Source organism: Capricornis sumatraensis, chromosome 2 (genome assembly GCF_032405125.1).
Source record: "Capricornis sumatraensis isolate serow.1 chromosome 2, serow.2, whole genome shotgun sequence".
NCBI lineage: Eukaryota > Metazoa > Chordata > Mammalia > Artiodactyla > Bovidae > Capricornis > Capricornis sumatraensis.
Window position 1 is genome coordinate 12,650,017 of NC_091070.1, and position 27,125 is coordinate 12,677,141.

General features: G+C 41.9%; 1 protein-coding gene across 4 annotated transcripts in view; it reads right to left on the reverse strand.

Annotated features, from left to right (window-relative positions):
- NRXN3 (neurexin 3) overlaps nt 1–27,125 on the reverse strand; it is a 1,763,013-nt gene that overhangs the window by 846,736 nt on the left and 889,152 nt on the right. The window lies entirely within an intron of this gene.

Consider the following 27,125-nt stretch of genomic DNA (forward strand, 5'->3'; position numbering starts at 1 on the left):
CCACAGGCTTGCTTCTGTCACTGAAAGAAGCAGCGTTGACTCAAGGACAACATGGGTCACAACATGAATTATAAAGACTGGCGACAGAAAAGAAGTGAGGTGCTCTCTTTTATATGTAGGGGTCTCCCAGTGTCCCTACATAAGACTACGGGCCTAATAAGATATTAGAGCTTGAAAGGAATTTCTAGCTCATCATCCAGCATGACCTGCCACCTTTAATGCCCTGGAAGTGAGCCCCAAAGAGAGGAAGTCATTTGCTTAACCTGTAGTATTGCCGCAAAAACAACTCAAATTCTTGTAAGTATTCCCAGAAACGGTCGTTCATCTCTTAGAAATATATGTGTAGGTGTAAATAAAATTATATCCAAGGGGGTTTTTCATCTGACAAAACTATATATTACATAGCAGGAGCAAGCAGAGCCAAGTTGTTAATACACTCAATGAATAGAAGAATACCTTACTTTACCACCTCTTGTTCTCCTGTTTAGAAAATGTATATATTGAAACAAGCTTCATCTTTTTTAAGTCTCCTCCTGCGTGGATCAGTTAAAATAAAATGGTGTAGGCATCATGTTTCATAGGGTTCTGGAAGGTATACAGAGCAAGTTTAGGTAGATTTTTATGATATAGGGCCACTGGGCAGTGTTTATAGTGGAAATGGGCCCCTGCCACTCATTTCCAATGAGGCAGTGAAAAACCAGGAGATCTACTTCCCACCGGTCAGCACCCTTGCGCTTTGCTCTATCCTGGAAGCTACTTAGAACACTGGAGTAGCTTTAGTGGTCATAAGTCTAACAAAAAGATCTTTATGGCTGACTGAACTCAATGACCTCTAAAGTTTGATTCAACCCCGAGATTCTAATTGCAGCAATAGACACCCTGGGCATATTTCAAGTGTCATTTTGAACAAAGCACATCAGAAGGGAAAAAATCTTTTAGATTCATTATCTTGTCATTTCAACCAATATAAAAGCCAACTTCATTATCTAAAAGCTTTACTGGAGCGTCTACATAAGTCTACATACATTTCTAAGTACCTCCCTGAAGTAATCATCCTTGTCTATAATACAAGTCAAACACACCCTCTATAGGTTTCCCTGATCAAACAGGCAACAAGCTCTCTGACATATATTTTCATCCTCTTGCCTGACTATAATGTAAATGGAAGCAGAACCTGCCACACAGTACAGCATTACATCACAGACTGAACTGCGTGGTTGCCATATTTTATGCCTTATCAAGTAGTTGCATCCAGTTTGTCTCGCACCATATCACCAATTATCAGGGGCTGATCTGCATTAGATCTGATAGGTCTAGTTCTATGGCGCATTTCATTTCAGTTATAGTTTAATTTTCAATTTTATACCTGGGCCATTGTTATCTCTCCTTATAATCACCCTAAAGGTCAGGAGCCACGTGGAATGTGAAGTGATTTTCGTACTTACCCATGTGGAAGTAGAAATCTAATAGATACCTTTGATAATGGGATTGACAAGGATGATAATTTCTAACCTTCTGTCAGAGAAATCAAGGTTTTAACTACAGCAGAATTCAGAAGGTAGAGTCCAAATTCATCGTCTTCCAGATTCACAAAGGGCCCTGTGAGACTATCTACCCAGAGCTTCAGGCCATGTGGTTAAGATTACACACAGTGTGCTTTGCCCTCTAGCTACTGAACTTCCAGGTGAGACCAGATTAGTAGAGAGAAGGTCGGGAGGAAATTTAATTCTTATCATCTACTGTGGAAGACCGCAACAACCATCCCTGCACTAAAGAAGAGGCTCCTAATTACGATTAAAAGGATAATTCAAGCAAGGTGACTCTAGGTCAGCTTCAGTTTGTCCTTATTTTTAAATTTTGTATTTAAATCCATTCCCTTGACAGCAACTGAAGAAGTGAAACACAGGAAGAAAATTGTCTATAAAGGATAACATCAAACATTAATCTCCATGTAACAGAGACTCTACAGAATTTCAAAGGCATGTTGGTACTTGAGTGCCTGCTATGCACCAGGCAATGTGCTGGGGGTGATGGGACACAGCATACAATGATGTTCTATTCTGAGGCAGTTCCTATGGTATATGACACCTCAGTAAGCCCTGCAGTGTAGGCCAGCTAATGTCCATTTCACGCTATTTACACCTGTTGAAGGCAGTGTGCAACACGGCTGCCAATCATCCCCATTCCTAATATCCGTGCCCTTACGTCACTATTGGTGCCTGCTCAGCCACTCAGTCATGTCCAACTCTTTGCAACCACATGGACCGTAGCCCACCAGGCTCCTCTGTCAGTGGAATTCTCCAGACAAGAATACTGGAGTCAGTAGCCATTCCCCTATCCAGGGGATCTTTCCAGCCCAGGGATTGACCCTCTGGATTGGTAGGTGGATTCTTTACCTCTGAGCAACCTGGGAAGCCTCTCCCCTTAAATATGCACTGGACGCATCACATCTAAGGGATGGATGGAATAAAGCAGGAGTGATGGAATCGCTTTCAAAGTCAGATTGAAAAAGACAGTGGCTTCTAGCTTGGTTATGCTATCTCCCTCTCCCATTTTTACTGAGCAAAGATGACCATCATGCTGTAAGCTGTTCCTCAGAGAGGTCTGCGTGCCAAGGAGCTGATGTCTTCAGCCAGCAGTCAGCAAGGGTCTAGGGCCTACCAACTGCCATGGAAAGGAGCTTAGAGGAAGATCCCTCCTAAGTTGAACCTTGAGACTGAAGCTCTGGCTGGCACCTTGACTGCAGCCTTTGAAGGACACTGAGCAAGTCACCAAGCTATGCCACACCTAGATTTCTGTGCCACCGAAACTGTGATGCATTCTTATTTACTGAAGGAGCTCAGTTTTAGAGTAATTTGTTTAGCAGAAATAGATAACCCATGCAACACTATTTCCTCCTTGCTAGTCACCATTATCTAAGAAGTAATCCCAAGAAAGAAGAGTAATCAAGCAGTCGGAATCAAGTGTTGGACCAGGCAACTGCATCGCTGCCAACACTCTCTTCTGGAGGCTGCTCTTCTTCCCTAAGACAAGCGTCCACCCCTGAGGGCTTCTCTCACCACAGAGCTGCAGGAAGCCCTTGGCTAGCGCAGCAGAACAGGTAGGAGGACCCTGCAGACCACGCCTTCATATGGATTGAAAATGTGTGAAAGTCAGTCGTATCTGACTCTTTGTGACCCCAAGAACTATACAGTCCATGGAATTCTCCAGGACTCGGGTAGCCATTCCCTGCTCCAGGGGATCTTCCCAACCCAGGGATCAAACCCCGGTCTCCCTCATTGCAGGCAGATTCTTTACCAGCTGAGCCACCAGGGAAGCCCCTCATATCAATTAAGTCTCAGCTAACACGTCTACAGCTCAGTCTGGCAAAGGGCCAGTGGCATCTGACCTCCTTTCCATTTCCACCATAAATGAATGAATACCTGGGGAAGACATCTAACTTCTTTCCCTCTTGTGCCCCTGTCCCTACCCCCCACTGCCATACACACTAAATGCCAGGAATGGCTCTTTGTAAAACTACCTGAAATACACTTAATCTGAGCCAAAAGGCTAAGAAGCACTTTAAAAACAAACAAAAACAGACCAAAGCAAAAAACTACCTGAAATAAATGTGACTGCCCTAGTATTCTTTGCAAGCAAGCAAATCTGGATGGGATGTAATCAAACAGAGTGCATCTGGCATCAATTTATGTTTGAGCATTGCAGGAAGATAAGTGAAAAATATGCTTTGGCTGTGAGTTAGACAGAAAGGAGGACTTAATTAAAGATCTGAAATGTATACCATTGGAACCAATTAATCATCATCAAGGAATCACAAAGGAGAGAACAGTACTAAAACTAGTCAGCGAAGTCAGAGTTTTCAGTGGAGAGAAGGAATCCCATCCACACTTTTCTGAACCAGTCAAATGGTAAGAGGCAATTATTTTATATCCTCTAAGTAATTACTCATTATCAGTGGCCTGCTGCCCTCAAGAAGCTTATGGTCTCACTGGGAAATCAGGACATGAAAACCATGATCATAAATATGAAAAAAAAATAACATTGTGTGTATCAAAATACAGGCTCTAGTCAGGGTTTAATCACTTTGAAGTTCCTCAACTGGAAATCAAGCCTGAATATTCACTGCAAAGAGTGATACTGAAGCTGAAGCTCCAACACTTTGGCCATCTAATGCGAAGAGCTGGCTCATTGGAAAAGACCCTGATGCTAGGAAAGACTGAAGGCAGGAGAAGTTAGGGACGACAGAGGATGAGATGGTTGGATGGCATCACTGACTCAATGGACATGAGTTTGAGCGAACCCCGGGAGACTGCGAAGGACACGGAAGCCTGGTGTGCTGCAGTCCACGGGGTTGCAAAGAGCTGGACACAACTGGGCAACTGAACAAGGAATGACACCACCTCCAGCAGCCCATGTGGATATTTATATTGTCTCTCTTCAACAAAAAACAATTTCACTCTGTAAAAGTCTGATGGTCAACTGAAATGGAGCAGTTTATAGGTGGGGTTTGCTCACTACATGCATGCTCACTTGTGTCTGACTCTTTGTGATCCCATGGACTGTAGCCATCCAGGCTCCTCTGTCCATGGATTTTTCCAGGCAAGAAAACTGGAGTGGGGTTGTCACTTCCTATGCTAGGGGATCTTCCCAACTCAAGGATCGAACCTGCATCTCCTGCAAAACCTGAATCAAAGGGTAAAAAATAAAATGCATAAAGATCACACAGCAAATTAAGAGATTCTAAACTCTGAAAATATACTTGGCTTTCAATTTCCTCTATCATAAAAATAGTGGTGGCAGCAGCTTACAAAACCAAAAATAAAAGTAGTTATGTTGAGGGACTTCCTTTGTCCAGTGGCTAAGATTTCACCCTCCAAGGCAGGGAGTGTAGGTTGGATCTCTGGTCAAGGAACTAAGATCCCACGTGCCTCAGGGCCAAAAAAAACCAAACAACATCAAACAGAAGCAATGCTGTAACAAATTTAATAAAGACTTTAAAATTTAATAAAGACTTTAAAAATGGCCCACATCAAAAAAAAAAAAAAAAACCTAAAAAAAAAATAGGTATGGTGAGGCAGGAAAAAAAAAACCCACCCCACCTTAGATGGTTTTGCAAATTTGAGTCAAATGGTCCAATGGCAGAGGCTGAAGTGTGTCCAAGGAGGACTTGATCTTCTCCTGGGCCCTCCGGCCCAAGCAGAAATCAATGCAGGCTTTTCTGCCACCTGCTTCTTTTGTCTCCACTCAAGCAAAATGAGGGGCTTATCTCCTTCACAGATCAGCATATGAGATACGCCTCAGATATGTCTGCCTGTCAGACTCATAAACACAACAAGGTACGCCGGCAGCAATGGAAGAAGAGCCTGGCTTCGGTTCATGGATTACAGACCGCAACATCCATCAGCGTAAAAACAAACAGCTCTAAACCGCTGTCCTTGGAACAAGGCCTAAGAGTGTGGAGGGATGTGAGAAGGAAAGATAATAGCTCCCAAGGTTTGCTAAGGGTGTCTCTCACCACCTTACACTTTCACAAGGAGAAGTGTCCAAACATAGGCAAGTGGGCTAGTAGGTAAATGAGAAGCCTCCTTCTTGACTGATGTGGGGGATTCTGAAATACTTCTTTCATTCCCAAGAATTGATACAGGCTGTGGGTATCTAGGTCCTGATACTCATGTTGTAGGACAGCCAACCTCTGGATCTGGGATGTCTGTCAAAACTATTTAACTCAGCACAGTTCCCTGTGAAATTAATTCAGTAACTTGATCAAATATAAACATCATAACACTTCACGTGTATATACCAAAATAATTATAAGTACATTATCACTTGGATAATTAAGATTATCCTTGGATAATTTATCCATTGCATAAATGATATTTCTATTTTACAAAGGAGAAAACAGCTCCAAAAAAGTTTAAATGTGCAAGATCACATAGTTATTTAGTAGAAAAATGGAATGCACACGTGTCCTCTTCCCCACTCTAATTTATTGATTTATTTAGTCACCAGTATTTATCACATTCTGTACGGAAGGTAATAAGCTAGCTAATGCAAACAATGCAGGTAATCCACTAAGCCTTATTTTATATAACAAGACTCACAGAATGCGCCAAGGTATTTTTCTAATCACTTTACTGAGATTAATTCATTTAATCTTCCTAACAAGCCTCCTGTGAAGTGGCTACTGAGGCACAGAGAGGTTGAACAACTTACCCACAGCCCCACAGCAAGTACATGATAGAACTGCAGGGTGAAGACAGGCAGGTGGGCTGTAGAAAATATTCTTTAACCACTTTACTGTGCCAAACTACTAAGACTGGTCTTTGATAGCACCAGAGGGGATGAGTGTCAATAGCAACTGTGGGGACAGGAAGGAACGGAATGGAAATAGAGTCCTTCAATACACGCCGGCTTAGCTTTTAAAGAAACATTGGTAATAGCTGCAACAGAAAGGGACTAAAAAGAAAAGCCTTCCCTTAATACTGTCTGTAGTGCAAAGAGTTTTCCAGTTTCTTTAAGGATCTAAGCCACCAAACATAGAGGTCTGGTAACCTCTATCACAGAGATTAACTAGGCCTCCCATTTCATCATTGATCTAATTCATGCCCAGCAGGAGGAAAATGCTGATTTAATCTGCAATTTTCTTACATAGTCCAGTGAGATGTCAGTGAGAATAAAGGCCAATTTGTCTCTAAGATATATATCTGCAGCAGGTACCTATGGAAAATAGTTAAAGGCATGTCAGTATTCTCTTTGCACTCTGAAATCTACCTGCAAAATTAATATTCAGGATCTCTAAAGTTGTCCCTGTGGTCCATAGTATCTCTAAAAGAGGAATGTGGAACTATGCTGATTGTAGACAGCATGACTTCCAGCTCAGAAAACAACACATAGGACTTCCCTGGTGGCCCAGCGGTAAAGAGGCTGCCTGCCGGTGCAGGGACATGGGTTCAATCGCTGGTCCTAGAAGGTGCCACACGCCATGGGGTAACAGCCTGTGTGCCACAACTCATGAGCCCACGCGCCCTGGAGTCCATGCTCTGCAATGAGACAAGTCACCGCAATGAGAAGCCCAGACACTACAATTGGAGAGAAGTCCCTGTTTGCCACAAGAGAAGGCCCGTGCACAGGAGCAAAGAGCCAGCAGAGTCAAAAATTAACAAACACCCACATAAAAATTAAAAGAAAGAAAGAAAACCACATATAGATGGCTCATCCTGGGATGTCAACAGAGACGGACCACACCGACACAAAAGGGGAGGGAGAAGAGAAGGAGAGACGAGAGTGAAAGGAACAATCATTTTAGTTAATACATGGTATCACCAGAAGGAACACTTTGACCTAGCAACAACAATATGAGTATCTGGCAGTCCTCGAGAGTAACTGTTTGCTCATGCTTTATCATATGCGGTTCTCACAACCTTGTTAGAAAATTAGCCTAATTATCAGTTAGGTCAGACTGGTTGACACATTCAAAAGTTGCAAATAATTTTGTGTTAGAAGACAGGCTTGTTTCTGTATTTTCAAACGACAGCTGCCCTCTTTCCATTACACTACATTATGAAATTACTTTTATAGTCCAGCCCAAACCACTCTGTGGTTACTTGGAAAATTTTTATGTGCCCAGCGATTTTTTTAAGAAAAAAAAAAACAAAAAACAGTATCTCTAGTCAGTGCCATCTACTCCCCAGTCACATCCTGGAAAGTTTTAGCAAAGGTCAGGACACCACTGATGACCACCTTAACAAGACTGCAAATGCAAGCTGCCTAGTTTCTTCCTTGATAGAGTCTTCGGATTGGTAGCCTATTTACACCGGCTTGTAGAAGCATATAGTGGTGGCTATATTACAAATATTTACCAGCTTCATAGACATTCATAAAAGTCAGAGAAACATTTTTCTCCTACTCTCCTGCATTGGGTCTAACTGACTCTTAAAAGAAAAATCAGGAACCACCAATCTCTCAAGAATGGCAATAACTCTTCTCCCATACAGTTTGTTAAGATTGCCTATTGGATGAATGAGAATCAAGCCCCTTGCCAAGATCTTTTGAAATCAGAGAAGAAATCATAAGGTAGTTATTTATTATCTATGTATCCATCTATCCATTCATATACTCACCCATCCATCATCCACTCATCATTCCAAATTTTATTTCACTGTTAATTCAGTGGTAGGGGGCCAACTGCTAATGACAATACATGGGGAAAAAAGATATGAGTTTTATTTATTTCACATTTTAAAATTTTATTTCTCCTACTAAATTGAAAAAGTATTGAACTAGAATAGTGTCAAAATTCAATATCGAAAATAAGGCATATGAGAAACCACCAAAGAAACATACTCAGAGATACTTGATGGGGTTTTCAAAGACTTGACTTTTCAAAGATTCTCAAGTCCTTTCAAAAGAATTAAGAAGCCATAGAACTTAAAATAGATCAGCTTAGAATGTTAATGTCCGAAGAATTTAACACTGATTGTTCTAGGGCAAGAGGGTTTCCTATACATGGCCCTAATACAACGTTGTTAAACCATCAAACTGAGTTTCACCCTATGTTTCTACTGTGTCCCTGAGACTTCCTGACACATCTATATACCTTCAAGAAACATACTGAAGACCTTTGTAAATTATTCTGCTTTATTTTTTCCAGGACAGAACCTAAATATTCCACAGTAAATGTACATGTGGAAAAAGCTATGATAGTTGCTATTATTAGGACAATTTGTTTAAAACTGGATCGGTTTTGTGACTTATTTTTCATTTGAGGCTTGGTAAACTTATTTCTGGAAAAAGCAAGAGAGTTCCAGAAAAACATCTATTTCTGCTTTATTGACTATGCCAAAGCCTTTGACTGTGGATCACAATAAACTGTGGAAAATTCTTCAAGGGATGGGAATACCAGACCACCTGACCTACCTCTTGAGAAACCTATATGCAGGTCAGGACGCAACAGTTAGAACTGGACATGGAACAACAGACTGGTTCCAAATAGGAAAAGGAGCACGTCAAGGCTGTATATTGTCACCCTGCTTATTTAACTTCTATGCAGAGTACATCATGAGAAACACTGGGCTGGAAGAAGCACAAGCTGGAATCAAGATTGCCGGGAGAAATATCAATAACCTCAGATATGCAGATGACACCACCCTTATGGCAGAAAGTGAAGAGGAACTCAAAAACCTCTTGATGAAGTGAAAGAGAAGAGTGAAAAAGTTGGCTTAAAGCTCAACATTCAGAAAACGAAGATCATCGCATCTTGTCCTATCACTTCATGGGAAATAGATGGGGAAACAGTGGAAACTGTGTCAGACTTTATTTTAGGGGCTCCAAAATCACTGCAGGTGGTGATTGCAGCCATGAAATTAAAAGATGCTTACTCCTTGGAAGGAAAGTTATGATCAACCTAGATAGCATATTGAAGAACAGAGACATTACTTTGCCAACAAAAGTCCGTCTAGTCAAGGCTATGGTTTTTCCTGTGGTCATGTAGGGATGTGAGAGTCGGACTGTGAAGAAAGCTGAACACTGAAGAATTGATGCTTTTGAACTGTGGTGCTGGAGAAGACTCTTGAGAGTCCCTTGGACTGCAAGGAGATCCAATCAGTCCATTCTAAAGGAGATCAGCCCTGGGTGTTCTTTGGAAGGAATGATGCTAAAGCTGAAACTCCAGTACTTTGGCCACCTTATGTGAAGAGCTGACTCATTGAAAAAGACTCTGATGCTGAGAGGGATTGGGGGCAGGAGGAGCAGGGGATGACAGAGGATGAGATGGCTGGATGGCATCACCGACTCGATGGACGTGAGTCTGAGTAAACTCCGGGAGATGGTGATAGACAGGGAAGCCTGGTGTGCTGCAATTCATGGGGTCGCAAAGAGTCAGACATGACTGAGCGACTGAACTGAACTGAACTGAAACTTATTTCACCTAACAGAAAACAGAAAGACAAAAAAAAAAGAGGAGAAAGGGTCTTCAGGTATGGAATCACAGCAAGGAAAAGCAAATATTTAAATCCCAACTGTTTGATTACATGCAAATATTTCTAGAAGGGGAAAAAAAAAAAAACCACATACACAAGGGGAGAACAATGCGTAAACAGGTTACTAAGAAGCCCTAACTGTGGCCTGAGTGTTGTCCAAAGTCTTCCAAAAGCTATTGAACGACCTTTCATTTCTCAGGGCTATCAAACATCGTACAGCCATGATGTTTGCTTTTACACGTTAAGCTGACATGGAATGGTGACTTGTGTTGAGAGTATTCCTAAATTTGCTATTTCCTCTTTTCTCCCTTCCTCTTCAAAGAGTACAGAGGAATACTACCCCCTCCTTTTACCATACACTCTGAAGATCAATGTTTCAGATTAGAATCACAGAGAGTTGTCTTTGTCTTAGTGTCACAGGCATTATGGAAACTGACAGACAAATTACCAATTTACAGGATGCCTGGGGTCACTCAGAACAAACACAGGAGGTTTGTATACAGTGCAGTGGCCAATTAGAGGGTCATCACATGCTTCCTAACTTGGGATGACAGTGATTTGCCAAATGAATGAAATCCAACCCACGTAAAACACTCAGTCTAGAGCAAAGGAAAAGAGGCAGAGCTGCAAGGAAACACACAGAAAAAAGAAGTTGACGATCATATCCCGCTTATGCTCGATAGCTCTCTTATGAATTGTCATATTGTTTTCTCTTGTCAAAGCACTTTCATCCATGACAATTCCAAACACAGGCAAAGAAGAGGTCCTGAGGCTACATGTCCTGCAGTCATTGTCTAGAATTGTAAATCTATCACATTCTTCAGGCTGGAAGCAAAATGCCCTCCCAGTTGTATATTATGACGCATTGTTTTAAAATGACCATAATGTGCAGCAATTTAATCACCAGGATCCAGATACCAGTACTCAAATGTCACTTTCACAGAAAGTTCCTGGAAGATTCAATTCCCACAGGATAAACACTAAAAAGTAACAGAGTCACAACTTTATAATTTATCAGAAAAGCAGTCTCTTCTCTGACCATTCTTTGTAAAGTTTTAACTTGTCAGACTCTATCCCTCTTCCCTGTTTTATTTGTCTCTGTATAATTTAACACCATGTAATAAGTGATACGTCATAATCATCTAATAGTCAAAGGTCCGTCTAGTCAAAGCTATGTTTTTTCCAATAGTCATGTATGGATGTGAGAGTTGGACTATATAGAAGGCTGAGCACAGAAGAAATGATGCTTTTGAACCGCGGTGTTGGAGAAGACTCTTGAGAGTCCCTTGGACTGCAAGGAGATGAAACCAGTCCATTCTAAAGGAGATCAGGCAATGACGACCCTGTATGCAAGACAGCAAAAAAGACACAGATGTGTATCACGGACTTTTGGACTCAGAGGGAGAGGGAGAGGGTGGGATGATTTGGGAGAATGGCATTGTAACATGTATACTATCATGTAAGAATCGAATCGCCAGTCTATGTCCGACGCAGGATACAGCATGCTTGGGGCCGGTGCACGGGGATGACCCAGAGAGATGTTATGGGGAGGGAGGTGGGAGGGGGGTTCATGTTTGGGAACGCATGTACACCCGTGGTGGATTCATGTCCATGTATGGCAAAACCAATACAGTATTGTAAAGTAAAATAAAGTAAAAAATAAATAAATAAATAAATAATAAATTTCATAATTTAAAAAAAAAAAAAGGAGATCAGTCCTGGGTGATCATTGGAAGGACTGATGCTGAAGCTGAAACTCCAAAATTTTGGCCACCTGATGCAAAGAACTGACTCACTGGAAAAGATTCTGATGCAAGGGAAGATTGCAGGCAAGAGGAGAAGGGGGTGACAGAGGGTGAGATGAATAGAGAGTATCACAGACTCAATGGACATGGATTTGAGTGGTTTCTGGGAAATGGTAAAGGACAGAGGAGCCCACACGCTGTAGTGCATGAGGTCACAAAGAGTCGGATATGACTCAGCAACTGAACAGAAACAACAAATACGTCATATAACTTATTTATTTTGTTACCCACTCCTAATCTCCACCCAAAGAGAAAATTCCACAAAGATAGGGAATTCTGTCTATCTTGTTCAGCTCAGCCAATAGTTACGGAATTAATTAATGACTGTCTTCACCACACAACTAACTAATTGTGGGCTTACAGAGCTAAACTAATTTGGGCAAAGGGAGAAGACAGAGACAGAGAAGAGAGAGGAAGAAGACATAATTAAAGCAGTGATAGAGAAGAGCTGGTCAGGCACACAAACTGTACATGGATTTCCCACCCTTCTACATTTTCCTCTTCTGTTTTCTTGATACCATTTCTTCTCACAGTCTTAACACTTTCATTTTTAGCCAACAGCCCCAGTAAAAGGAGTTCTGTGCCCTGGAGGAAAATTTGATCTAAGCTTGGCTTCCCTGGTGGGCTCAGATGGTAAAGAATCTACCTGTAATGTGGAAGACCCAGGTTCAATCCCTGGGTTGGGGAGATCGCCTGGAGAAGGGAATGGCTACCTACTTCAGTATCCTGCCTGAAGAATTCCATGAACAGAGGAGCCTGGTGGGCTACAGTCCTTGAGTCTCAAAGAGTGGGACGCAATTGAGCAACTAACACTTTCATTTTAAGAAATACATTCAATTTGGTCTATTCATTTTTCCTTTATTGGTGGGAACCACAAAACAGAAAATTATGCCATGTTTGAGTCCTTAGAATATAACACAGTAACTCTCCTGCTATTATTAACATCCTAATCAATCAATTTAAAGGCTTTAAGAACCTACACCCCATAAGGTTGTTCCTCCTGTGTCTTCTTCCCAGCCCTTTTTCTGGAATCTCCCATCAACTTGACTAGCATAACTGAGAATCCAGCTGAAAAATAGGCAGCGCTGAATAATTCTTCATTGGAGTTTATGTGTATTTGGATATACTCTCACTGTGCATATGTGTTCTGAATATTATTAAACTACATATTTATGGGTATGCACCATACTTTCTTCTTTGTTATTTCATTTTAAACGACCCGACAACTATAACACAAATAAAACAAACACACAGAATAAAACATCTGGTCCCCCTGGAAATTAAATGCCAAATTACTATGTTAATTCCACCAAGAAGTAGAGACTTTAAATGTGAAGAAGTCAACAAAAACCAAATTCATGCTCCCCACTGTCCCCATAACAGCTAGGCTACACATGCACATTTTATTAAGACATGGATATAAGGCAGCATACATAATTGAGGCTAAGCAACTTAGAAAGCAGTACTGTCTCTGACTCAGCATGTGACTATGACCAAATGTCATCAATGTTGAGTTTCATTTTTTTCTCCTCCTCAATTTTTTTTTTTCAGAAAGACATTAAACTCAGAAATTGTAGCAGTTATAAACCGTTTTGTCCAAGAGGTATATAGCTAAAGTATCTTTATGACAAAATCATTTCCTATGTGATTAAATTAGATGAACATTCTAAAATATGTGTGCCTTGAACAATGAAAAACCTGCATTAGAAAGTAAAAGAAAAATACTAGCAGTAGATGGGAAATCACACATCACTTTGAAGAATCTATAGATAGTTTTTCCAAGTCTCTGTTTCCCTTTGGGTTTTTTAAAGAAAAGTATGGTGCCCAGAGAGGATAAGGACTTCGAGAGGGGTTGGACTGTTATCTGAGTGGCTTTCAATCCTTCAGTAAGTTCACAGCCTCATGTCTGTTCTTCCACCATCATTTCTCTATACTTCAGTCTACTTTGAACAGAGCCAGAATTATCTTCTGCAAGAAATATTTTTGTCACTCCACACTACTGATTGAACTGTGCCCCTCCAAAATTCGTATGTTGAAGTCCTAAGCCCCATTACCTAAGGACATGACCTGATCTGTGGTTAGAATAGCATCACTGACTCAATGGACATGAATTTGAGCAAATTCCAGGAGATAGTGAATAACAGAGGAGCCTGGCATGCTTCAGTCCATGGGGTCACAAAGAGTTGGACATGACTTAGCAACTGAAAACAACAGTTCAGGTCAGTCACTCAGTCATGTCTGACTCTTTGTGACCCCAAGGACTGTAGCACGCCAGGCTTCCCTGGCCATCACCAGCTTCCAGAGCTTGCTCAAACTCATGTCCATTGAGTCAGTGATGCCATCCAACCATCTCTTCCTCTGTCATCCTCTTCTCCTCCTGCCTTCAATCTTTCCCAGCATTAGAGTCTTTTCCAATGAGTCAGTTCTTCTTTGCATCAAGTGGACAAAATATTGGAGTTCAGCTTCAGCATCAGTCCTTCCAATGAATATTCAAGACTGATTTCCTTTAGGATGGACTGGCTGGATCTCCTTACCATCCAAGGGACACTCAACAGTCTTCTCCAACACCACATTTCAAAAGCATCAATTCTTCAGTGCTCAGCTTTCTTTATAGTCCAACTCTCACATCCATACATGACTACTGGAAAAAACATAGCTTTGACTACAGACTTTGGTGGCAAAGTAATGTCTCTGCTTTTTAACATGCTATCTAGGTTGGCCATAACTTTCCTTCCAAGGAGCAAGAGAAAATGACAACAATCCACTTATAACTTCCATTGGCTCTTAGTAAAAATTCAAATTCTTTGGTCTAGGCTATAGAGTCTCTATATCTGCACTACTTAATTTCTATGAGACCCTACCCCTCAAGTTCTAGCAACTTTGACTTTCCACGGTCTATCCCATGTCCTTACAAAACTCAGTACCCATGCATACAACATTGTTCTTTGTGCCCCATTCCTTTCCTAACCTGGCACAATCGTATCCATCTCTCCAGAATCACATCAATTGACACCCATCGGCAGAACATCAAGCCTATCAGGAACTTAGCCATCAAAAGCATGAAGTTGAGAGAAAGAAGCATGATGCAGAAGAAGGCCAACATTACTCTACTGTGTAAGTAAACTGAATAAATGATCATAAAAATGGTAGTTTTATGATAACTATCATTGAAAGTTATCATAAATATAATATGCTGAGTTTTATATTTATATAAAACTTTTAAATATAAAACTTTTCTATTTATATAAAATATATACTGAGTTTTCTCTAGATATGTATATGTGCACAGAAGTGCATATTTTAAAAATCACAAGTAACCACACTGAGATATTTAATTGTATGTTCAACTTGATTGGGTTATGAGTATCTCATTATTTGTTTGAACAGTATTCTGGGTGTGTCTGTGAGGATGCTTCTACATGAGAAGAACATTTGAATTGGTAGACTGAATAAAGCAGGTTGCTCTCCCCAATGACAGTGGGCCTTCTCCAGTCAGGTAAGGGCCTAAATGGAACAAGAGCCTGAGCAGGAAAGAATTTACTATCTCTACCTGACAGTCCTGGGACCTTCTCAGGTGGTGCTAGTGGTAAAGAATCCACCTGCCAATGGAGGAGACAAGAGATTTGGGTTTGATCCCTGTGTTGAGAAGATTCCCTGGAGGAGAGCACAGCAACTCACTTCAGTATTCTTGCCTGGAGATTCCCATGGACAGAGGACCCTGGAGGGCTACAGTCCATAGGTTCACCAAAAGCTGGATTCAGCTGAAGTGACCTAGCATGCATGAATGCACGTGACAGGCTTGAGCAAGGGCCAGCGATGTCTTCCTGCCTTCAGACCCAGACTGGAACTTACACCTTCGGCTTTGCTGGTCCTCAGGACTTCAGATTCCAGATCTTGAGACTTCTCAGACTCCATAATCACACAAGATGATGTCTTATAATAAATTCCAAGGTACAGATATATAGATATGTCGATTTAAAGACATATCTCCCATTTGTTCTATTTCTCTCGAGAACTTTGACCAACATATACACCAAACTCAGAAGAGTGATTTCTCTGAGAGATTTGGCAGGAGAGGATCTAGTGGAGGGCAAAGTACATGAGGAGAGTTTAACTTCATATTTTTTTAAGAGAAGAAAAATTTATCTCTATGCTGTTTTTATAAGTTATGAAAGACTGAGGAAAGGCTGACACACTGTTAATACTGCTTGATTCTGGATAATGGGAATGTATTAATGCATATAAAAACTACTACCCTGTTTGTACTTTAGTGATTTTTCTTTTTAATTGTTTTTTTAAAACTGGAATAGTAAGTCCAGTCCTTGAAGATAAAGGAAGGAAAAATGTTTGGTGTGTTTGAAAAAGAAAATAGACCCCAAAGGGAGTCACTCATGCTAAGCCCCATGTCACCAGAGACTTAACATTAATTATAGTTTCGGTTCTCCCAGCAATGGAGTCTTGAAACAGTCGATCAGGCATCACCAGATCAGCATTAGTTACAATGGACATGAGTTTGAGTAAACCCCAGGAGTTGGTGATGGACAAGGAGGCCTGGCGTGCTGCAGTCCATGGGGTCGCAAAGAGTCGGACATGACTGAGTGACTGAACTGAACTGAACTGTCTGATAGACCCTGCAACCCCTAAAGGAAAGTAACTCTGTAATAACCAACCTGCTTTTTCGTCTAGAATAACTTTCTAATTCTTGCTCCCTTGTGCCTATTAGTCTTTCATTTTGTACAGATCCTCGGATCTCCTTTGTATCCACGAGATTGAATGCTACCCAATTTGAGTTGATTTATGCTCAAAAACACTCAAAAACTTTAATATGCCTCAATTTACCTTTCAACATTAGGAAGCCAGCTGAAGACCGAGGAACACCTTGAGGAATTTGAAACGTGGTGCCCTTTTAAATCTGGTTTTTATAAAGAATTTACTTTTACTTCCTGGCTGGCATCGTGGTGCTGCTTTGAAAGAAACTGTCATGTAGAAAAGAGAAACCCTGGATTGAACTCACAGCCATACCACTCTCTCCACATTTTACCCGGGGGTTCTCTCCCAGATGAAAATCACCAAGGATCATGAGAGATCAAGTCACTTAGGATGCCTCGTAAGCCTATATAAACGCTAACAAGCCACCTTTTAATTCTTTAGGAATTCATCTTGTCTTCCTCTGCTGCTGCTGCTGCTAAGTCGCTTCAGTCGTGTCCAACTCTGTGTGACCCCACAGACGGCAGCCCACCAGGCTCCTCTGTCTCCGGGATTCTCCAGGCAAGAACACTGGAGTGGGTTGCCATTTCCTTCTCCAATGCATGAAAGTGAAAAGTGAAAGTGAAGTCGCTCAGTCGTGTCCGACCCTCAGCGACCCCATGGATTGCAGCCTTCCAGGCGTTTCTGTCCATGGGATTTTCCAGGCAAGAATACTGGAGTGGGGTGCCATTGCCTTCTCCCTGTCTTCCTCTAGTTCTACATAAATAATCAGAATATTTACAGAGTCATGTTTACATCTTCACACACAAACACAGGCTTTTCTGCATAAATTTGATTTATAAAAACAAGGAAATATAAATATACTGGCCAAGGTAAATAAAAGGAACTTTCATATTTTGAAGAGTGGATTTAAGTGAAAACAATTCAGTAATACTATTCCTTATCCATTTACTCATTTTTAAAAGAAATGTGGAACTGCTTTATTTGACTCTTTAATGGTAATATTTTAGGAGTCCCTCTATCTTGAGCAAACACAAATAGGTTGGAAAACCCTAAAACAGTTTCTTGCTCTTGACTTTTTCTCTTCCCATCAGCTTGTATTCAAAAATGGCACAGCCTTGTTGGCGACACATCGCTTTGTCACCTTGGAAATGCTTGTGATGATGTGGTAAAATCTCTTTCAAATGAGATTCCCTACCGTGGACTGCAGAAAGTAAGTTTTGTTAATATAAAAGGTAGAAAAATTGTCAATTCATTGTTTGCCTAACCTCCTTACCTTTAAAGGATAACAGCATTTGGACTCCTCTCCTTTCAAAAATGTGTAAATTTCTCAGCAAAAGAATTCAGTGTTTGGAAGCTGGGAGTTTAATTTGACATTCAAACCAGAATCTATTCAACAGAAACAAAATCAAATGCAAATACATACCCTTCGTTTTGAATACGCCAACAGCTTGCTTCCTCACTTATCACAAGATAAAAAGATAAAGCTGTGTTAAAATTCACCTAAACTGTCACCAAGTCCTCCCCTCTTTTCTCATAATACACACTATACAAATTATTGCCTTTAAGGGAGTAATTTCAGGTTGTTCACCTCAGAATTATTGCTGCCAATTGCTATTATGGTAAAACCAATTTTCCCTGCAAGAATTCACAAAATGGGGTTTTTTTTCGGTTTTGTTTTGTGTTTTATATTTTTCTCTTGCACAGGAAAAGAGACTGAATAGAAACAGAAATAAAACAGAAGAGCATTACAAAACCTTTGATTACTCTAATTACACCTAAAAGGAAAACAAGACCCCTCTCTTGGTACCAGAGGTATAAATAATTAATGGAAAGAAAGAAGACAGAAAAGCTGCAAACCACTGTGAGCTGATCTGCAGGGCCACCAGACGAAGGTGTTGGGCCCTGAAACAGTTACTCCTTACTTCATTTTCTCCCCCATGCCTGAAGACCAAAACTTCTTCTCTCCCGTTGCCCCAGGTTTTATAATTCATTGTGGAGTTGTTTTCAAATGTATTAATACCCTTCGGGGGGCCTGTGTCAGTAAGAAAGACATTCCTGGAAACTTTGTGCTTTATTTGGAAAAAAAAAAAAAAGAATGAATTGTGGACGTTTAGCCTTCTTAAGGGCAGTCACAGAGAAAACTGGAGCTTTGTAAACGTTTTAATTGCAATTTCCCATTGAATTGAACCCACTGAGCATAATGAAAGAAAGAAAGGGTGTAGGTGTGGAGGGAGGGACAAGCATGGATAGGGAATTGGCAGGAGACTTCAGCCTGGCCCCTGCAGGAACCAGCGGCTTGCAGCTCCAAGCAATGAAAATCCTCTTGGGGAATTAATTCCAGCGATCAAAAGCCTGCCTGGTTTTTCCAGGTAATGGGGAAGCACTGTTGCTGATGGGACCCCTTGAAGATACCAAGTAGCCAGTGGCTAAATCAAGCAATTTAAAAATTATGGGCGTTTTGCTAAATAAATGAGCATGCTTCAGTGGTGACAAAGAGGATTTCCAAACAGCTTCCTACTTGTTTATTTGCTTGTGTGTTTCACCTCAGGACAGAGAACGTTGGGCGAGCAGAGCTGGGGTCTCTGGGTGAGGTGTGATAGATTAGGCCGAGTAAACTGAAACAACAGCTATTACTCTTCGGCCCACTCTGGCACCAGGCCGGCTATGCTGGTCCACGGTGGCAGGGAGGGGAAATGGGATGGGGAGGGCACGGGTCATCCTTCTCTTAAGGCGACAGGGTGAGTTGAGACAAGAGCACGCACAACTCATGTATAACCCAGTGTGGTTAGCCAAGAGAAAAAAAGGGGGCTAATTCTTGATGACACAGATCTCACCATGGAGGGTAGATGTCCTTGAAAGAGCAGGCTGGGCCCACTTGCAGGTGCCCGATCCTTCTTCAGATGACCTCACCTCTGCACAGCTGTCCACTGCCGCTCGAGCAAGAAGCAAACTCCTGAGCAGGGTCCCCTGGGCAAGTCTTACCTTGAACCTTTCTCCCTGGACTCCAGCCATGCCGGCTTCATCTCACAACCTCATCACACTCCCTCACACTATGAGTGCTTTGCACACCCTGTTCCCTATGGCTGTGAGGCTCTTTCCTCTCTCTCCTGGTCAACTCTACCCATCCTTCTAATCACTGCCGACGGTCACTTCCTCAGACAATTGCCTCCTGACCGTCTTGATTCCGTCGCATCTCTAAATTAAGCAGCACCAAGTTCTATCACTGTGGCATCTTCATCACTGCTGCAACTGTATCTCTGCTTGTGAGGGTATTTGATTAATGCACGTTTCTCCCTTGATGATACATGCCCCGCATGAACAAAGACAGTGTCTCTCTTTATGCACTGTGGTGTCCCCAGAGCTTAGCACATAGGAGATGCGTAATGGGTTTTTATTGAGTAAATAAATTAAAGAGTGCCTCTTGGTTGGAGACCACTTCTAATTTTCTGGTTTCTGAACAAAAGAGAGTGCAGCTGTACATGTAGGCTATCAGGTCAATGTTTGTCTATCGCAAATTATCATGACCCTATGGCGGACACAGGTATAGAGAGACCAAAAGGGCCAGAGCATGTCAGGCAGTATCACAGGTAATCACTGACGGACAGCAAGCTCAGACTCTCCTCCCGGTCCTCTGTGAGAGGGGGCAGCCGTGGTCTCTGCCCATCACCTAGTAGAAAAATCATAGCCTCTCCTATGTGAAGCTGTAACACAGCATACCCATAGCGATATGCATAAGGTACAGGGGAAGTCAGAGGGGAAGAAAAAAAAGGAGGAAATTTCACCCTAGTACAAATCTAAGAGAGAGATCTCATAATCCTATAAGAAACTGAGGTAGAGAGAGGATTAAAGAAATTAGCCTCACAAAATGAACATGCTGTTGAGTGAGAATTCAAAATTGGGTTTCTCACATTCTCAAAACCAAACGCTTTCCATCACAGCAGTGAGTGGAGCTCCTTTGGGGGGTAGGATTTCCCAAGCATTTGACATTGGAAAGAACCTAAAGTTTTTGGCTACAGGTACAAAGTGAAAGAAATCCCTTTACCATTCACAAACCACTGGAACAGAGATGGGGATGGGCAGTTGTCATCCTGACATGTGGCTGATTTACACAAATACTGAATGAGCATATAACACAGGGCACTGTTTGTACTAAGCAGGAGCTGGAGACAAAGAAGACACAACATTTATCCTCAAGAACTGTTCAGGTAGAGATAGCTCAGAGGAAGAAGCTTAAATGCCATGCAATCAAAGTTCCTACAGACAGTTCGTGCTGTTTGAATTTCTTGCTTCCGTTTCAAGGCTATTTTTGCTCTTGAGATCCCCCTAAAGATTCTCTCCTCCAGCAGAACTTGTGTGGGACTTTGATCAACCTCAGAAGTACACCAGGAGGCACTAAAGCCCTAGCAGGCATTCAAACTCTCTGGTTCCATAGAGTCTGGGCATATTTCAAATTTGTTGCTTAGTGCTTTCAGCTGTCTCCACAGCAAGGGAGCTGGTCCCCAGGGTAAAATCTGCAGGGTCATTGAAGAAATAACCCATATTTGACCTCTGTGTTTCCTAAAACTGAAAGCCAGTGCCAGAGGCAAGCGAAGTCGGTGTCCTGGCACTTGTACAGAAATTGGGAAGTACACAGAAGAGCCGTCCAAGTCAAGATGTAGGATTTCAAGCAGGAAAGCACCTGATATTGAATCTCCCTGTCTGTTCATTTCAAGTCCACTAGGCTAATCGCTCCATTCTTTTAATTCCCCCCTTCTCTTCACATTACCTACCATCCAGTAGAAGTTATAAGAATTAACAAGAATAAAACAAAAGGAAGCCTGCCTACCTTGTGACTTGGGTCAGAAAAGCTAACTTGAGACTAAAGTTCCTTGTAGCTGCACTGAAATGAAAATGAGTAACTAGAGACCAGATATGGATCCACACAGAAGGAGAACAAGTATCTACCAAGAGGTTTTGACTTGTGCAGGACCTAAGGACAGCCTTCGCCTGATCCAGTAGGGATATGATGAAGGAATGGAAGATGAAATTACCAAAGGAGAGGAGTACAAATGAGAAATTTCATCTACTTTATGATTTTTCTTGAGGCCATTCCAGAGAGGTATACCCAGGATGTTAGTGTTTCCAGGACTTTTCTGGACATACTATGACGATTATGACAACAGTACAAGAACTGGCTGCGGTTTCTATAGTAAGAGAATAAAATATAGATGCTGAAGCTGAAACTCCAATACTTTGGCCTCCTGATGTGAAGAGCTGACTCATTGGAAAAGACCCTGATGCTGGGAAAGATTGAAGGCAGGAGGAGAAAGGGACGACAGAGGATGAGATGGTTGGATGGCATCACAGACTCGAAGGACATGAGTTTGAGCAAGCTTCGGGAGTTGGTGATGGACAGGGAGGCCTGGTGTGCTGCAGTCCATGGGGTTGCAAAGAGTCAGACACAACTGAGTGACTGAACTGAAGTGAATAATAAAAGAATCTTGGAATTAGAAGGAACCTCAGCGGTCACTCAGATCCAAGTCTCACCTAGCGCAGGAGTCACTCATTCCAATATCCATAGCAAATTAGTCATCCCAGGACCTCTCTCTTTTCTCTCATCAAATGCATTTTCACCTGACTCCCCTTTTCCCCCGCAGCCTGTCTTGCATTGGCCATTTATCTACCTGCCCACCCACTTATCACCCCTTTGACCCTTTGATCTTCTGCTGAATCTCCCTGGTCATCCTGCAATGCTGGAACAAACTAATGCCTCCTTTCTTCACTTCCTGGGTTCTGTTGGAGAAATGCTCACAGCTGTGCTGATCATTACTACTTAATGGCTTCCAGCCTTGATTTGAACCTTAACAATCCTTTTATTTACCCCTGTTAAATTCCCTACAGCTGCTGTTCTAAATGTGCGTTGTTGCTGTGTTTTGTTTTGTTTTTTTTCTTCTTTTGCAGCCCATATCTCTCTACAAACCCTTTTCCTCATATTCTGTTTCAGAGGAAATGTGGAGTCATCAGGCATCAGCTCCCTCAATTTTCCTCCTGCTACCTCCACAGATTCATATTTTTACCTGTCTGAAAGGAGGACAATCCTCAATTGCTCCGATTCTGATCTTTCCATTTTATGCCTCATTCCATACCTTGCTTCATCAGTGATCACTCTCCTCATCTCAATATATTATCAATTCTACTCCATTAAAAAAAAAAAAAAAAAGTACAACCTCTCTCTAACCTTGCTTCATCCTTGGAACACGACTGCTTCTCTCCTCCCCTGTGTTGCGAAACTGACTGAAGGAGCAGTCTGCACTTGCTCTGTGCAGGGATCTCACTCACGGCCCAGGGCGCAGCAACCTGGAATCTTGACAGCTCTTTTGCCTACTCTGAGGTCATCAGAAGCCTCTACCTTTCAGAACCAATGGCCTCCCCAATTTTCATTTGCATAATGTGTCAAAATGGACCTTTCTTCTTAAAGCTCTCTCCCCTCTTGGTTTTGGTGACACTCCTCTCAGCTCATCCTAAAATTTACCTTGTGCTGGTTGTCCTCCTCACTCATCCCTAATGTTGTTATTTAGGATACCATCTTTGATCCCTGTCCTCTTTCAATGACTCTTAAACCATTTTGTTTTCAGTCCCATCTTGGGTACGAGGACACCAAGTGGCACATCTGAGGTATTAAACTCACATCAATTGCAATACAAGTACAACGACAAGAAAAGCAATGTTTCCTGAGGTCTGAAAATACAGCCACAGTCATCACCTTATATACGTGACTGTTCTTCGGAAACAGCCAAATCTTCACTGGGCTCTAGTTAATATTGCGTTCTTCCCTGTTATTGTCTCTTGCACCTTGTTTGATAATGTACTGTTTCACCTCCTTAGACATCACCACGGGAGCATGAATCCTCAGGTATAGAAGAAGGAAAGGCTGTATAGCAAGGAAGATCTGATTTATTCATTTGAGAAGGATTATCAGTGTATATAGACCAGTGCTCAACTCCTATGCGAAGATTTGTATTCATAGCTTCAACAATCACCTTAAAACATAGAAGGCAAAATCTGATAGTCTTTGGAACATAATTGAATCAAATGTAGACTACATGGAACAGTTTTAACTGAAACAGTAACCAATATCCAGATGCTTGTCTTCATTAGAAAGCATCTCCATACTGGCAATACAGGCTAATCTTCCTACGTTGTAACATTTCATTAGAGCTGCGAAGCATCAGTGCCTTTTGGGAACTTCATTTACTTTCTGATTTGCCACAGCCTCCACCACTCCTTATTGTCTTATGCCTTGTCTACTTCCCTTATTTATAGTATCTGCCTATCTTTCGAGGACTTTTGCTTTGATGATCCTTGCTTGTCCTGAAAACTCTGCAATACATTCCCCCATCCCTGACTATTTTCTAAGTTTTAGATTCATATTTCTGAACATTTCCTGGACAATTCCATGCAGCTGTCCTTCAGGTACCATAAAAACTTTCCCTCTAATCAACTCCTCTGCCAGTTTCCATCGTTTTGGCTAATACCTCCACTCGACCCTGGACAGAATGAATTTCCATAGTTCTTTGTTCACATCAATAATATGTATTTCACTGACTTTAATTAGCTGTTAGTTATCTCAGGATCTCAGTCTCCCTAAGGGTGGGCTCAGTGTCTTGTGCATCGTAACTCAATCTATAGCATGTATAAAGCATTTGAAAATATGTCTCAAATTAAAATGCTTAGACACATTCAATGATGGATGATAAACAAAGGCTTTCAATTTTTGGACCACTCTATTGTATTGAAGTTGAAATATATTTCTCCCATGAATCCTTACTATGCCCTCTATAAATAAACAGAATAATCTCCATCTTCCACGTGACAGCCCTCCCAATAGTTTTTAAACTGTTAGCACGGGTGCCCATAGACCCTTGTTCCAGGTGTCTGCCTGATTAAAATCTCTTATACCTGTACTGGTTTACCTATTGCCACTGTCATGACATTAACTTAGGACCACCATCATTTCTCACCTGGGTTACTGCAAAAAAAGCCTCCAACTTCTCTCCATAAATCTACACTTTCTCCTACAATGAAGTCAAATGAACTCATACTACACCTCTGTTCTAAACGCTTCACTTCTACAGAGCCCTTAGATAAGATACAGGACCCGTCAGGGTCCACCTTCTGCTCAGCTCTGTAGCTGTGTATCTCTGCACTCCCTGGGGCACTGTGCTCCAATCACCCTAGATGGCCTGAGGCCCCCAAATTTGCCCTCTCTGACCTCTCATACAAGTGCACCCAATGCCAGCCTACTTCTCACTCTCTAAAATCTGTTTACCCAGGACACCGTTCATTTCCTAGGCTAGCTAGGATGGCTCTTCCATCTATTCCCATAGCATCTTTTTTTTTTTTTCCCTCCTACAGGAGTAAGAAAGTTAACATCAAAATACTGCTCAAGCTCCCCTTAATGTGATTTTTCAGGCCTGTTATATTGTCTGTAAGAAACGTATATAGATTTGATTAAATCATCTTGGATGTTTTTCCTTGACCATTTTTTGCCAATGTTTCCCTTAAAACGTGTTAGTCAGATCTTAGCCCAATCCCACCATGTGGTTAGACTTCTGCAGGGTCCAGTGAGGAAACTACATCACTTACTTCAATTGCTAGCAAGTTGGTTTTAGCTTTAATTTTTTAATTTGTACAGTAGGAACAGTATCACCTTCCTTTAGAGCTTTGAGGACTGAGGACTAAATAAGGCAATGAATGTAGCAATCGGCCCAATCCTGGCAAACAGGAGGTGCTCAAAGAATAACAACTATTATTTTAATGGAGTACAGAATTATCACAGTCTACCTGTCTTGGAATCCTATAAAAAGTAGTCTTCTTATGCATAAGAAAGAAAGGGAAAGGATGGCAAAGTTCTGTTTTGGTGAAATGAAAATGCAGGGGCACTGAACACCTCAGCTTCCTCTCTGTGTCCTGAAGGATCAGAAACAGAAGGGGTTGGAGAAGTCAGTCACAGTGGCGGCGAGGGTCATGGAATTCCACATGCCAGAGCAACACGGTCCATCTGGAGGACTGCCAGACACCACAGCTCGTGAGCCACCGCTGTATTTACATAAAACATCTACTTCAACGGAACCCTGCGGCTCACGGAATGCAATCAAAATAACATGTTTACATTTCCAGCAACTACCATATTTTGTCCTCTACTTCAATAGCCTTCAGCAGATGGGAGACTCCTTCAAAAAGGGCCCACTCTTGTTTTTGTATCATCCCAGACGGCTGCAATCAAATATCCGTGGATAAGGCAATTAGGCAGAAGATACCATTAATACAAAGTTTCAGGGTGTCCAAAAGAAAATGTGTAAGTAGCACTGGCCCTACTTCCAAGTGTTCAGACAAAAATTTCCATGCTTCACACCCAGAATCTCCAGCTCATCCTTCCTAGACTCAGTCTGGACCTTGTGAGTCTCACCATTTCCACTGGAATATTCTGACCAGAAAGCCTACTGAAGCAGGGCTCATTGCAGAGGGGGAAGCCACAGATAGGAACCACTGGTGCAAAAACCTTCTGTTTAAGTCAGAAATCCTCTTGTAGGGAAGGGAAGCTCTAAGTGCAATGAAGTCGGACATGGCCATCAAGGAAACTCTGTACCCACAGAGAACACAGAAAGTTTTGCTCTTCACCCAAGGCCATGCCTCCTTCATCTCTTGTCTGGACCACTGCAAGAGCCATGGACCCTGACATTCTGATAGCAAGAGTGATTTTTTTTTAATCAACTGAATTAAGTAACTTCTTTAAAATATTCCAATGACTCTACACTCCAAACTTGGCACATAAGACCCTGAAGTTCTGATACTGCCCCAGCACCATCCCAACCTCACATGTATTCCCAGTTCTACCATAAGCTTCAGCCTGCAGGCCTTTCCCTTTGAACTGTCCAAGCTCCCTATCTCTCTTCTTGTTCCCAGCGTTTTTCTCCTCAGGACCCTCAGGCATGCTGCTTCTCCCGCTAGGAATACTGTTAGCTTCCTGCTTTACTCCAAGCACAACACACACACACTCAGTCCAGTTCAGTTCAATCACTCAGTCGTGTCCGATCTTTGCAACCCCATGAACCGCAGCACGCCAGGGCTCCCCATCCATCACCAACTCCCAGAGTTTACTCTAACTCATGGCCATCAAGTCGGTGATGCCATCCAGCCATCTCATCGTCTGTCATCCCCTTCTCCTCCTGCCCTCAATCTTTCCTAGCATCAGAGTCTTCTCCATTGAGTCAGCTCTTTGCATCAAGTGGCCAAAGTATTAGAGTTTCAGCTTCAACATCAGTTCTTCCAGTGAACACTCAGGAATGATCTCCTTTAGGATGGACTGGTTGGATATCCTTGCAGTCCAAGGGTCTCTCAAGAGTCTTCTCCAACACCACAGTTCAAAAGCATGAGTTCTTTGGTGCTCAGCTTTCTTTATAGTCCAACTCTCACATCCATACATGACCACTGGGAAAACCATAACCTTGACTAGATGTAACTTTGTTGACAAAGTAATGTCTCTGCTTTTTAATATGCTGTCTAGGTTGGTCATAACTTTCCTTCCAAGGAGTAAGCATCTTTTAATTTCATGGCTGCAGTCACCATCTGCAGTGATTTTGGAGCCCCAAAA